This window comes from Xyrauchen texanus, chromosome 25 (genome assembly GCF_025860055.1).
Source record: "Xyrauchen texanus isolate HMW12.3.18 chromosome 25, RBS_HiC_50CHRs, whole genome shotgun sequence".
Taxonomy (NCBI): domain Eukaryota; kingdom Metazoa; phylum Chordata; class Actinopteri; order Cypriniformes; family Catostomidae; genus Xyrauchen; species Xyrauchen texanus.
Window position 1 is genome coordinate 4,832,310 of NC_068300.1, and position 14,638 is coordinate 4,846,947.

Consider the following 14,638-nt stretch of genomic DNA (forward strand, 5'->3'; position numbering starts at 1 on the left):
CATACGAATTCACCGCGAGTGCTCTTAGTGCAACAACACCATACACCCCCCTGTAATATCGCAAGCACAAACGATAAAATAGAAACAGCCGTGACAAAGGAAAACGCCGTAGCTGCATTTCCTTTTATCCAGTGCCCAGACAGATATAAAAGCATTCCACTATGACAGAGGCACTAGCAATATGCAAAGAATTACCCGACCCAGTTAAGTATCCTCTACAATGCGTGAATGTTTAAAAGAAACTGACGACTTAGTCATTTGACTGGACGTTATTATAGATTCATACTGTCCAAAACCTTACCTCCAGAAATAACTGAACTGATATGAATTGATAAAGTGCCTTTGTTGGATACAAAATTTGATCAGCCACAAATAGAGGAAGGAAGAACCAGGTCAGGTAGAGACTTTAAAGGAACCAACATAGACTGGGCATGGGGATATTTTTTAAAGACCTCCTCACATTCCTGCAGAGTATGGCAGCATCTAGACAAGATATTCATTTGACCAGAATCTCCATTCTGCTTATTAGGTTGTGATCTGATGCATAAAATTGGGGTATAAAAAAAAACTCCTGTATTCCCTGTACACACATGACTGTGTGGCAACACATAGCCTTTCACCCATAGCCTTTTGTGACAACACAAGACTTTCACCCACTGTTTTTTTATTTTTTATAAATCAAATCACTTTATTGTCACACTACCATGTACACAAGTGCAACAGTAGGTGAATGTCTGGTGTGCAGTTTCAAGCAACATAGCAGTCATGACAGCAACAAGACATATAACAATTTACAATAAATAACAGATTTACACAACACAATTTACATACAAAGTGCAAGACATCTCTGTTTTAAATTATAATATGATACAAGTTTAAGTCTTTTGAACTAATAATGCTTAATGTGACAATCAGATATAAATTTAAAAAACTCTGTCGTCTTTTGCACTTGCTACAGTATATAGATTACCTGGGCCTTATTCTGATTTCCTTGGTGAATTGGATCATTTTATATCAGATATTGTAGTTGCTGTATATAGAGCTTTAATTGTTGGTGACTTCAACATTCACATCGATAATGAAAATGACTGATTGGGATTAGCATTTATCAATATTCTCAACTCTCTGTGAGTCACACAAATTATAACAGGACCAACTCATCACAATAATCATATGCTAGATTTAATTCTGTCATATGGAGTTGATGTTGATACTATAGAAATTCTGCAGCAGAGCGATGACATCTCGGATCATTACCTCGTCTCTTGTATGCTGTGATCAGCTAATGTTACTCAATCTACACCACGCTATAGTTCAGGTAGAACTATTCTTTTTCGACCACTAAAGATAGCTTCACTAATAATCTTCCAGATCCATCTCATACACTCAATAAACCCCTAAGCCCAGAAAAACTTGATGAAATAACAGAATATATAAATACAGTCTTCTCTAGCACTCTTGATAGTGTCGCCCTCCTTCGATTCAAGAAAATTAAAGAAATAAGCTCTTCACCATGGTACAATGATCACACTCCTGCTCTCAAGAGAGCAGCTCAGAAAATGGAGTGCATGTGGAAGAATACAAAATTAGAAGTATTTCGTGGTGCATGGAAGGTTAGTGTCTGTAGCTACAGACAGGCACTAAAAGCTGCCAGGTCAGCATATTTTAGAAAACTCATAGAAAATAACCACAGCAATCCAAGGTGTTTATTCAGTACTGTGGCTAAATTGGTTAGGGATAAAGCCTCAACAGAACCAGCTATTACGTCACAGCACAAGAGTAATGACTTCATGAGTTTCTTTTCTGATATAATTGAAACAATCCGAAATAAAATTTGAATTATGCAATCATCTGTCATAGCACCTCAGAAAACAGTGCCTCATAATTTTCATCATGTGCAACTTCAATCTTTCGCTGTCATAGTTCAGGAAGAGCTAACAAAACTTATCGAAACATCAAAAGCCACAACATGTTTGTTAGATCCAATACCAACTACGATCTTAAGAGGTATTTCCTGTAATTTCAGAACCTCTTCTTAATATTATTAACTCCTCTCTATCCTTAGGACATTTCCTAAGAAGCTTTAAAATGGCAGGTATCAAACCGCTTATTGAGAAGCCACAACATGATCCTGGAAAACTGGCTAATTATAGACGGATTTCAAATCTCCCGTTTATGTACAAAATTCTAGATAAGGTAGTACCATCCCAACTATGATAATTTCTACAGAGAAATAGTAAATATGAACAATTTCAGTCAGGATTTAGGCCCCATAACAGTTAAGAAACTACAATTAGCAAAATTACAAATGACTTAGCTCTTATCATCTGATTGCAGCTGCATTTCACTTCTAGTGCTTTTAGATCTTAGTGCTGCATTCGGCATGATAGATTACAACATTCTCTTGAACTATGTTGGCATTTGTGGACTTGCATTAGCATGGTTTAGGTCCTATTTAGCAGACTGCTACCACTTTGTCTACGTAAATGAGGAATTGTCAAACCAAACAAAAGTAAAGTATGGAGTGCCACAGGGATCAGTTTTAGGGCCTCTGCTTTTCTCCTTGTATTTGCTTCCCCTGGGAGATATTAACAGGAATAGTAGAATACGTTTCCACTGTTATGCTGATGATACCCCATATTATATTTTTTTAAAAACCTGATGAAATTTCACAATTCTCCAAATTAGCAGTGTATCATCGAAATAAAAGACATTTCCGTCTACTCGATTTCCGACAAAAACCTCTAAAAACAAGCCGCTAAAATATAATTTGAATCAATGAATTTACTGTTACATCGTGTTCAACAGCGAAGAACTTCTGTGTTATATTTTAAATCAATCTGTCCTAATTACTAATGTTTGTAGAACAGCATTCTTCCACCTAAGAAATATTGCTAAATTAAGGCACATGATCTCTGTTGCTGATGCCGAAAACGAATTAATGCGTTCATGACCTCAAGATAAGATTATTGTAATGCATTACTGGGAGGATGTCCACCAAGTTCAATAAATAAACTTCAATTGGTTCAGAATGCAGCAGCCAGAGTGCTGACGAGAACCAAGAAATAGGATCATATTAGCCCCTTTTTATCATCGTTACATTGGCTACCTGTAAAATTTCGCATTAATTAAAAAATTCTGTTAACTACGTACAAAGCTTTGAATGGTCTAGCTCCACAGTATTAAGTGACCTTCTACCAAAATCATATTTGGCTCCTAAACTATGGAATAGCCTCCCTAACACAGTTCGAAATGCAGACACACTCCCTCAGTTTAATTCTAGACTAAAGACTCATCTATTTAGCCAGGCATACACCTAATTTATCCTTCAACACACAATTAGGTTGCTTTAGATAGGTCTGCAGAAACCAGAAACATTTATCATGATCCATAACTTTGCAATAAATTGAATGGCATCTATGCTAACATTATTTTATTTGTTTCCCTGTCTCAACCTCGGGACTCCTATCCTGATGTCACCAGAACCGGCTGGATCCAGCTCCATTCCTGCTTGGTGTTGGACTCCACTTCTACATGTCTCTGAGTGATGACAACTAATAGCAGCCTGTTACGTTCCACGTGTGTTTTGTATGTTTTTTCTCTTGTGTTTGCAAACTCTTTTGTTAGGTCGCGATCATTGGATCATCTGGTTGTCAATTATACCTGTGACGTCAGGATGCTCGACGTCATAACCGGCGCGAACCATGGGGCGCGACCAATCCGCTGCGACCAATCCGCTGGCGTGCCGCCAGTTTAAAAGGCCCTGTGCACCATGAATGGGTAGTGAGGGATCAGGGTCAGACCTTAACATCATGCTTGCGAATGTCCGGAACTGCAATGCGTATTTGGATGATCTAGTGATTTATTCAACTAACTGGTCTGAACATGTTTCCACAATAAGAGAGGTGTTTGATCGACTAGAAGGCTTCACTGACGTTAAATCTTGCCAAATGTGAATTTGGTCAAGCCACTATTACGTACTTGGGCAGGGAAGTGGGTCAAGGACAGGAAAGACCGGTAGAGGTGAAAGTGACTGCTTTTGCTGTTTTTTTTTTTAAAGGGGGGGGAAGTGTTACGTTCCACGTGTGTTTTGTATGTTTTTTCTCTTGTGTTTGCAAACTCTTTTGTTAGGTCGCGATCATCCGGTTGTCAATTATACCTGTGACGTCAGGATGCTCGACGTCATAACCGTCATAACCAATCCACTGGCGTGCCGGCAGTTTAAAAGGCCCTGTGCACCATGAATGGGTAGTGAGGGATCAGCGTCAGACCTCACTCACAGCCTGTGTCCTTAGTCGAGCCGTTCAGCTGTTTACTGTGTTTGCTTGATGTGGTTTTGATGTAGTTATTTTGCCGGGTGATGTGGATATTATACGCTGGTAGACAAGGAAAGACGCGATGGGTTGTAACAAGCCACTCGGTTTAGTTTAATTAGGGCCCAAGCCTTGAAAAGGCAAGGCCCTATTGTTTTCGTTAGGATTATTATTATTATTATTATTATTATTATTTTTTTATTTTTTTTTACGACTATTGGGGCACTTTTGGGGCTCTTAACGTTCTCAAAAACTCTTGAAACTTTGCACACTGGTCAGAACCCGCGGCCATTAGGGCCGGGCTGAAGCTGGTACCCGGGCGTGGCAGGGGGGCTCGACAGCGCCCCCTGAAACAGGGTCCGAAAACTTGGTCCATAAATCAAACACGCTTGCATGTAATAATATGAAACTCGGTACACATATAGATCTCATCGTTTCATATATCCTTCATACTTTTACTTTTTACCTCCGGCCAACTGGAAATCATCTATTTATGGTTCTTTGGAAAACACATGCAATGGAATGTGAAATACTCCTCCTAGAGAATTCCACCAATCGCCACGAAACTCGGTCAGCATGAAGACATTGAGGATGAAAAATTGACAGCGGATTTTTGATATCTCGAACGGTTTGGCCGTGGCGAGGAAACGAAATTATGGCGCGAAAAGTGAAACAGGAAGTGTGTTATAACTTCTGCATACATTAATTGATCTCCATGAAACCGCAGCAGCGTGATCGCTGGAAGAGGCCGATCGCATGGATGTGAGTATTGTGAGTCAAAGTTATAGCGCCACCAACTGGCAGAATGAAGTGCGTCACTTTCAAAATGCTTTGAAATCACCCTCTTATTTTTACCCGATTTACTTAAAACTTTAGGTGTGTAATGTAAACACACGGCAGATGTTGACATGTGAAAGGATTATTGATATCTTCGATACTGTTGCCGCGGCAACGCTTCAAACTTGAATATTCTTTTTTGATGCTTTTGAGACTCTTAGCATACTTGAAATTGCATGAAACTCGACAGACACATCACATTTATTAGCCAGTAGACATGTGCAAAGTTTCAGAAACGGGCGTGGTGCAGGGGCTCAGTAGCGCCACCTTTTGACAAAAGTGGGGGTTGCTTTACACTTTGACCCACAGTCACAAAACTCAGTAATTATATTGTTCTCATCGAGCCGGACAACTTTCTAATTTACAGTCATTAGCTCAGACCAACAGAAAGTCAGATATTTTGGTTTGAATGTGGATGTTTTGGAGAATTTTCTCTCCCTCTCTCACTGACCCTACGTGTCTCTGTGTCTGTGGGGAGGGTGCTGATTTTGCTGATGAGTGAAAATGCTTTTATTTTAGTTTTTCAAGGTTTTGGGGCCCTTAACGTCTTTTGAATCCCCCCTGGAATGGGATTCGAACACTTGTCTGTATATCAAACATGCTTGCATGTAATAATATGAAACTCGGTACACTTGTAGATCTCATCGGGCCGAACAACTTTCGTGCTCTAAGTTTTACGCCAGCCCAACAGGAAGTTGGCTATTATGGGTTGTTTGGAAACACGTGCTCTGGAATTATATATATTCCTCCTAGAGAATGAATCCAATCGCAACCAAACTCGGTCGGCATGAAGTCAAGACATTGAGGATGCTACATTCCGGACGGATTTTTGATATCTCGAACGGTTTGGCCGTGGCGAGGAAATTCATTTAGTACTAAAAAAGGACACATGAAGTGTGTTATAACTTAGTTAGTTCTATCTACAGTTACAAAACTCGGCGTATATATTGTTCTCGTCGAGCCGAACAACTTTCTAATTTTCAGTCATTAGCTCCGACCAACAGAAAGTCAGATATTGTGGTTTGAATGTGGATTTCTTGGAATTTTTCTCTCTCTGACTGACAGAGTGACCGCTCCCATTCTATGTTTTTCTCTCTCTCTCTGTCTCTCTCTCTGACAACGTGCCCCCTGCTAATTCTCGGTGTGTGGGGAGTGGAGGGGAGGGGGAGGGAGAGGGGATTTCTCTGTTGGGTGAGATTTGCATTAAGATATTGTTTTTCAAGGTTTCCGGGACTTTTGGGGCCCTTAACGTACTCAAAAACTCTTGAAACTTTGCACACAGGTCAGAACCCGCGGCCATCAGGGCCGGGCTGAATCTGGTACCCGGGCGTGGCAGGGGGGCTCGACAGCGCCCCCTTGAACAGGGTCTGAACACTTGTCCATATATCAACATGCTTGCATGTAATAATATGAAACTCGGTACACTTGTAGATCTCATCGGGCCGAACAACTTTCTAATTTACAGTCATTAGCTCCGACCAACAGACAGTCAGATATTTTGGTTTGAATGTGGAACACATTGCAAATTAATCTTTGAAGCTCCAGAAAGCACATAAAGGCAGCATAAAAGCAATCCATACGACTCCATTGGTATAATTCATAATTCCCGCAGTGTACTTGCTTGTTATATTAGCTACTACAAAATATATAAATACATTTACTATCTTAACTTTAATGATGTACTTAACATAATGATAAATAATCTTAAAATATTATATCGTATGCTATGTATTGTGAATACACCCGTGTTAAACATAAAAATGTACTTCCATTGCATATCATAGGAACACATAAGCGTAAATTATAATTACATTGATAAACCTGTACAAAGACCTCCAGATAAATACTGGCCTTCTGGATTAACACATTTAAGTGCTGCAAAAGATATTGACCTATGACATCCTATGACATTAAAAACTATTCTACATTTGAATTACCTCATAGATGTGACTATTGTGGTTCACGGTCATATACCCTGTCCCAAATGGCACACTTCATATGAATTTTCAGTCTTGTGTACTTATTTCATGTGTCCATTAACTCCATGAGACCGTAGGGTGTCTAATTTTTCATTTTAGGTATCAGAAGGGTGCTCACGCATACTTTGTGGTTGAGATGTGTGTCTACAGCACACATCTTCTCGACGGTCAAAGCGAGGTTACGTTATTGCCCATCGTGCACAGCAACCCTAAAGGCACGGGGGTGGCGGTGCCACCGGCTTGGGCCCGCCATCGCTGCTCGCAGCTATATTTTATATTTGTCTCTGTTGGTTTCCAAAAAACATACATGTTGCTAATATGATCACGGATATCTTGATTATTGAAATACGGCCATCGGTAAGCCATTTGACGTTGACCTGAGAACAACATTAACATCGGGTAGGTAGGTTTATTCTGTGTTAGTTAATTTAAGAGTGATCGCCATTAATTGTATTTTTTTGTTGTAATTACAACAGTTTATCTAAGGCGTCAATATACGTTGAAGAATTCGGTTTTATTTCTGCATTTTCCTTTTGGTAGTTAGTTTAGGGGTTGGGTTAATAGTTATGGGGGATTTGGCTTTTGATAATTTCATTAATTTGGCGACACTATTTGTTTTGTTTCTTTATTCTTTACTGTACATTTTTTTTGTCCACACTAATAAATAACTTGACTGTTACTTCTGTGTTAGTCTTTGTTGTTTCTACGACTGCATACAGCGACAATTGCATCTCACGTTAATGTTGCTTTATCATCCCATTTAAACATCTTTAAGCACGTAACACAGCCGGTGTCAGCCCAACATAACTTCAGTCTATTACGATGGACTTTAATTGAACTGATGCCAACTCCAAACATAAGACATGGGATACTTCAATTGCCATTTCCTGAACCTTAGATTTCCAACAAAAATCTATGCATCACCGGTATAACTTTATTTTTCTATTTTATGGTTGACATTTCTTTGAAATTGCAAAAAATAAAAAAACATTTGAGAACGTTTTAATGCGACTTTTGAGTGATGTAGCCGTCTTACTTGAAACAGATTCTGACACGAATCAATTGTCAAAAATATTTAAAACATTACATGAAGGAACATACCTGAAGAAATAAAAACATCATCTCTCTGTTGTTCTTCTGCTGTGTTTTCTTCTTTTATCTCCTCCAGCTTCACTTCATTCTTCACTGGTATCTGCAGCATCTGCTGTTCTCCAGCGTTACAGACAGAAGTCAGAGACTCTGTGGAGGTTTGTTCATCATCTTCTATCTGTTGTTCCTCTGCTGTGGTGTCTCCTCTCATCTTCATCAGATTCCTGCAGTCCAGCAGCTTCACTGAACACGTCTTCATCTTCACTAGTGTCTGCAGTATCTGCTGTTCTCCAACGTTACAGACAGAAGTCAGACACTCTGTGGAGGTTTGATCATCGTCTTCTATCTGTTGTTCCTCTGCTGTGTTTTCTTCTTTTATCTCCTCCAGCTTCACTTCATTCTTCACTGGTATCTGCAGCATCTGCTGTTCTCCAGCGTTACAGACAGAAGTCAGAGACTCTGTGGAGGTTTGATCACCCTGATTACCGTCAGTAGAACAGAGTAAAGTGAGCTGTGAGTCCTGTGTGTCTCTGGATCTCTGTTCAGAGAGTTTGTCCAGCAGTCGCTGTGGTGTGGACTGATCTCTGCCGCTCCACACTGAATCCTGACATTCTGTGGAGGTCCCATCAGTCACACACACTGAAGATTGACAGGAAACCTTTTCCAGCTCCTGACAAACACAACACAATCACATCTGTACCGTTCATCATATCACATAATTTAAAAGCTTACAATCTCAACTTTAAGGATGAAATGAATGTTTAACCTGTAACCTGTCATCTCTCTCCATCAGTTTTGTCTTCAGTGACGTCACCTCTTTCTTCAGCTGAGAGATTTCTGTGATGAAATCATCAATATCCAGCATGGACAGATCAGTTCCTACTGATTTACAGCAGATCACATCCACCTGCTCCCTCATGATGAACATCTGATCACAAAAACATCATCATTATAATAAACTGACATTCATCATACTTAAAAAAGATTATTATAGGATTATACACAAGAACAACTTTGTTGAAATAATGGTTTCATATAATTGTGTGCTTTTTGTTTAGTTTCATTTTCATGACAGCCAAATTATCGTTGGCTATTACCCAAAAGCAACCTTTTTTCAACATATAATCACCTTCATTGAACTCATTTACATTCAGATGATGGATTCAACAAGCTGATTTATCAGAAATTAAACATGATATTCAGATTATTTGCTTGTTTCTCCTTCAAGTCTATGTACCATCCAGAAGCTAAAGATCAGCGGCGCCTCATTGCGCCATCTGACACGGGCACAAAATCACTTTCCAGGATCTTCACTTCAACCGTCCCTTGATGGTGGAACGACCCGCCAAACCCCACCTGAGCAGCTGATTCTTTAGCCACCTTCAAGAAACATCTAAAGATGCATCTCTTTCACGAGCACTTGACCCAATCCTACTAATGCAAAAACTTTCTTCTTTTGATTATTATTTATATATATATATATACACACACACACACACACAGGGCTGTTTGTGAGAATATGAGGACCCGAGCCAAATCCTAATTTTTTGACACAGAAAAACCCTGAAATTAGCCTAAAAAAGGATATATACAACATATTCTCACCTTAACATGACAGCCACTGAATTTAAAGGAAAAGTTCACCCAAAAAATGAAAATTTGATGATAATTTACTCATCCTCCGGCCATCAAAGCAGTATCAGAGTTTCTTTCTTCATCAAAACAGAATATAAGATTTTAGGATTTCATTTCAGGCCATCTTCTTTAAACAATGCAAGTGAAAGTACTCCATTTGACAGTCCAAAATGTGTATTTAAGGTGCATCAAAATAATCCACACGACTCCAGTCGACAAATAAAGTTCTTCTGAACCCAAACAATAGATAATTTTTAGAAACAAAACAATACTTATATACTTTTTAACAACAAATGTTCACAGTTATTATGTTTTTTAAAAAGGTGTCCTCTCTGACAAAACCATTGGGAAAAAAATACATTAATTCTTCTCAGATTTTCATCTTTAGGCAGGTGAAAGTGAACATTTACAATGACAGTAAAACATGTTTTTAAATTGTCATGGCTCATGTAAAAAAAACACACATTATAGTTTTGACATTTCTAACTTTACGCAGATGATAACAAAAAAGCAGCAGTGATCACAAAGTGCATGACATCATCTTTATAACCTGATATGTGATTGTATTTCAGCAAAACTACAATGACAACATTGTCAAATTATCTTTCTTCATAAGGATGCCATACACAATACCCAGAAGAATGTTTGATTATATTTTTTTATTCAAGTAAAATTATGACATTGTACTCACTGTTTTGGGAGAAACTGATGAAAGAGTCGAAACAGTTGGTGGCCTTATGAATCCATGCACCAAAGGTGTGGATGTTGCAGTGTTTTCGTAACTTTGAAAACAAAATAACAGTTTCATTTTAAGCCGCAGCTGCTGTTAGCTACATGAGCTAAATACTAAATTACATTAACACCAACATATACATATAAACAAATCAAACTATGTATTTACCTGTCCAAAAGAAAAACAGCAAGAATGGCGTCATTTTTCAGACACTTTGAGTCCCGCAGTTTCCTCCAGCGTGGAAAAGCAACGTCAATGTTAATTCTGCTTTTAGCGCGCTTTTGATCCAGACATTTTTTCGTTGTAGAAGTTTCTAACACAGTCTTTCTTTTGTTTCGTTTTACTGGTGGTTCAGGAGGAACATTAGCTAGCTGCGGTTCGCCTTCCATTTTCGCGCTCGCTCTGATGACGTGTAAATATCTGCGCGAACAAGTTGCGCGGCGGTATGCAAATATAGATTGACAGACAGGAAGGACATCCTATCGTTACATTCGGAGCGAATGCAATGATTGGTCGTTCATTTTTTTTAGTCTATATATATATATTTTACATTTAGACCACTTAAATTATTGATTGTTATCAGGATGTGAAGAGACTTTAAACCAGTATAACAAAAATGTTTCTGGAAAAGACTGCACACCCTAGCTTTAAACGAGGAAGCCTGAAATTAAATCCTAAAAATCTTAAATTCTGTTTTGATGAAGAAAGAAACTCTTTTCTTCTTCTCTAAACTTCTTTTCTGAAATTGTTTTACGTTCCGCCCGCAATGAATTGACCATGATTTTAACCATGATATTTGAAATGACACCATAGGGTCTGTAATAATACAGGAAAATGAAAACTGTGGTAATAAAAATCACAATTTTGTGGTTATTAAGGTTTTACTGTGGTAGTTTAACTATGGTATTTATAGTAAAACAATAGTAACCACATGATTTACCATGGTTAATCTATAGTAAAACACGCTGTAGACAATAAATCATACTGTAGTAAAAACATGGTTTTATTAAAGTAATTTTGTAGGCTGTAGGAATCATAGTTTTGGTGGAAACTATGGTTTGGATACAGTATAATATGTTACCATGATTCTACTATAGATTAATTAACTACCATGGATAGTCTTGTGGTTACTAAAGTTTTACTAGAAATACGATGGTTAATCTACAACAGTAATCACAGTTAAACTGTGGTAATTGCAGTAAAATCATAATAATGACAAAATTATATTTTTTTACATATAGTTTTAGTTTCCCTGTATTACTGTGGTTTCACTCCGGATATCATGGTTAAAATAGGGTTACTGCTCTGAGTTATCTGTTTATCGTGTCTATACCCTGTCTGGATATTACTCACCTGCTTTTTGCCACTCTGCTCAACTGGATTTACTCACAATGTTTACATCATTGTTTCAATCATCTGTTCAATAAACCCTGCTACTGAGTTCATATCTCTGCCTCCATGAGTCTCTCCGTGACACCTATTAACTTTAAAATTAAATCGGGTGTGTGTGTCAACAGAGCAGCGGCATTCACTGACGCACTAGAACTGCACATGCATTTTATAAATGTACTTATTAAACACAGCCTTTTGTGATTCACAGAGCTATCGCACGTCTTCAATGTGATCCAGGTATCGGATCGGTGCATCCCTAGCTGGTACACAGTACTGCATATCATGACAATTTAAAAAATGCCCATAACCATCATTCATCCTCATTATTAAATACTTGGTTAAGCCTCCTTTTGCACCTATTACAGCCACCAGTCTTTTTGGATGATTCTCTATCAATTTTGCACATCGTGATGGAGCAAAATCAGCCCATTCCTCAAAATCACTCAATCTCTACTTAATCTCTAGTTGGGGATCGGTGATAGAAAGCAATTTTGAGGTCTCTACACCAATTAGAGGTCAGGACCTTGACTGGGCCACTCAAGGATATCCATTTTCTTCTTTTTAAGCCACTCTAGTGTTGCTCTGTGTTGGTGCTCTGGGTCATTGTCCTGCTGAAACACAAACCTCTTCCCAGTTTTACACTTTCTGGCAGAGGAAAGTAGGTTCTTATCCAAAGATATCAGTGTATTTTGCAGCATTCATCAACCAGTCAATCTTCACAAGCCTGCCAGTTCATGCTGATGAAAAGCACCACCCTAAACATGATGCTGCCACCAGCGTGTTCCACTGTGGGGATGGTGTTGTGTGGCTGATGTGTTAAGTCGGCTTTGCGCCACACATACGGTTTAGTGTTTCAGCCAGACAATTCCACTTTATTCTCATCAGACCACACGACCTTCTGCTACATCTTGTATCTTCCAAGTGAATTATTACAAAGTCATTATGGGCAAGCATGGGTTTTGTCCAGCCGAGGCTTCCTCCTAGCCACTCTCCCATACAGCCCCTTTCAAAATAGAAGAAAAAAAAATAGTATTGGACTTTTTTATTATTTGTCATGAGATACAATACTGTGTATCAGGTGGGGGGGGGGTCTAACTTTAATATATTCTACATTTTGAATCTGACAAAAACTACTTTGAAAACTTTTTACAAAGCACTGTTTATTAGTTTTGTATTTTATTAGTCTGCATCCTGGATTTAAAATAATACAATTACAGGTTCAACACAAGTTAAAGGAATAGTTAAAAAAACTCTCATGATTGACTCACATTTAAGCCATTCTAGATGTGTACATCTTTCCTTCCTCAAAAGAACCGAAATGAAGATTTTTATAAGCACATTTCAGCTCTAAGGCATTACTTTTATCCAGGCAGGATAAAAGTAACCCAAACGACTCCAGTAGAGTCATCAATCAATTCTTCTGAAGTAAATCGATAGATTTGTGTAAAAAAAAAAAAAAAAAAAAAAAAATTAACTTAAAATAAAGCATGAACTTTGTTTACAAGAGGAACAAATGTCACACAAGAGTCAGGTCATTTCAAACAGAATCCCAGTGCACGCCCCTCCCCGGGTAAAGAGGGGGTGTACACGTCATGCGTGTACACGAGGGAGGAATGTGGCAGGGCGGAGGGCGGAGCCGGGTCGTGATCATACACACCCGGTCCCTTATCAGACTAATCAAGCCTCCGAGAGGGATAAAGGTCGCCTACCCTGCCACAGACTGTAAAACAATGATTTAAAGGAGACCTATTATGCCCCTTTTTACAGGGTGTCATACAAGTCTCAGGTGTCCCCAGAATGTGTCTGAAGTTTCAGCTCAAAATACCCCACGGATCATTTATTATACCATGTTGTAAATGCCTCTTTTTGGATGGAATCAAAAACACGCTGTTTTCATGTGTGTCTCTTTAAATGCAAATGAGCTGCTACTCTCCGCCCCCGTCATAGCTCTGGTGAATACAATCAGAGACAATGCTAACTTTTGCTGCATTAGCCGTGGAATCAGCTGACAAGCACATTCAGAAAGGCAATTTGCAAACATTCACAAAATATAACGTGCGATACGTCTTCAGGATATAAAGCTGGAACACGAACAGTTGTTTCTGATCATGCTTGAGAATCATATTTTTTGAAAATCCTGCTTTATATTGACACTCATTCACAAAGCAGTCCGGTGTAAAATGATTTGCACATACATACACACATTTTTGTATGTTTTGTGGCACATTTGCTTCAAAAACAAAACTTGTCCACCGCTTCTTCAGTGGCTCTGATGCCGGGACTACATGAAGACTCTTATGTTCACCTTTACAGCAACAACAGAACACTTATGATGCTTACGAAGCCGAGACATTATTCTTCTCACTGTATCTGCTCCAGCGTGGAAAAAAATGGCAGACTGTGTGTAGATCACTCATGGGTGGATCTATGACAATAGGGTGAAGTCCGTCACCAGTCGTGGGCGGGCCTGCCCTAAAGTGATGTCACTTTAGAGCAGAAATGAAAAGCGTTCATTTTGACACATTTTGATTTATAGAAATATAAGAACGAGGAGTGGGTGGACTTTTACATTGTAGGGGGGTTGTGTGTTGTTTTTTGATGTAATCAACTTTATGCTACAAATGGAAACAAACAACAACTTCAGCACATTGCTTTTGCAG

The 14,638-nt window shown here is 38.7% G+C and overlaps 1 protein-coding gene across 1 annotated transcript in view; it reads right to left on the minus strand.

Annotated features, from left to right (window-relative positions):
• Positions 1 to 14,638, minus strand: part of LOC127618946 (uncharacterized) — a 647,429-nt gene that overhangs the window by 178,388 nt on the left and 454,403 nt on the right.